Here is a 1,050-nt window from a genome sequence, read left to right as displayed (position 1 = left end):
AGAACTTAAAAATTTGTATTTTCAACTTTCTATGCATTTATCTTTTTAAAAAAAACTATGACAATGATAAATTTATGCACAAAATTATTTCTTACATCATTATTTATGATAGTGAAGAAGTCAGAAACAGTGCAAATAAATTGCAAATAATAATATGCTTTTGTATGCTATCAAGTCTGTTATGACTCAAACAAACCCTGTTTAGATTTAAAAAAAATGTTCGCATTTGAAATGTTCAGAGTTTGTCGCACCAGGGCCAGAGCCTCCTTTCAGCCTCAGTGGTGTAAATTTTCACTTGTTGATGAGCCAGTAGGGATACTTGGTCTTGTCTCATTTGGTTTCAGGAGTTTGTTCAAGTCCTCAGTGGTCATCTGGTCAAATGGAATCATGTTCCTCATCTTCTCCAGTTGTTTCTCGTATTCCCTAATCCCTAGTCTTTGAGAGCAACGCAGACTCAGCACAACTTTTCACATCTTCATTTTCCTCAGTGGCCACCAGGGCAGTAAAGGTCTCTTCTGGGACAGGAATCTTCAGGGCTTTAACCTGCTCAAAGTCATCCACTAAACCAAGCCTTGGCCATGTTGGCCTTGTAGGAAGCCCAGTCAGTAGCTGGTGGTACCCTCACTGAGGTGAGGATCTCAGTCCAAGGCTTCAGGGAGTTAGCAGCAGCCTTTTTGTTTTGGGGCATGATTTCCCCCAAAGCTACCCAGTCAGTGACTTTTACAGTGAGTTTTCACCTAGGCATCTTGGTATTCTTCGCCATCCCTGGAGGCCCTCACCCCCAGCAACAAGTAACACAGGTGGGTTGTATAGGGTTTCTGAGAGTGTCTAGTGTGTTTGAACCACTGACCTCACGGTTAGCACTTACAGTGCCACATCAGGACTCTAAATAATAGTGTAACCGACTTGACGGCACACAGACTAACAACACACAGACTAACAACAGGTGTCTTCTTTTGGGTAGACCTGAGACTCATGTATGTCTAAAGCAGATCTTGTACTGTAACAGTCAAGACCAATGAAGTGAAATCAGAACAGACCAGAATTGGT

At 41.9% G+C, this 1,050-nt stretch overlaps 1 pseudogene; it reads right to left on the bottom strand.

Annotated features, from left to right (window-relative positions):
- Window positions 1–291: 291 nt before the first annotated feature.
- Window positions 292–745, bottom strand: LOC102825083 (annotated as a pseudogene).
- Between the last annotated feature and the right edge of the window lie 305 nt (window positions 746–1,050).

The sequence above is a fragment of the Chrysochloris asiatica genome, unplaced genomic scaffold (genome assembly GCF_000296735.1).
Source record: "Chrysochloris asiatica unplaced genomic scaffold, ChrAsi1.0 scaffold00041, whole genome shotgun sequence".
Lineage (NCBI taxonomy): Eukaryota > Metazoa > Chordata > Mammalia > Afrosoricida > Chrysochloridae > Chrysochloris > Chrysochloris asiatica.
Note: the sequence above shows the minus strand (reverse complement) of the source record. Positions and strands in the feature narration are given on the sequence as shown.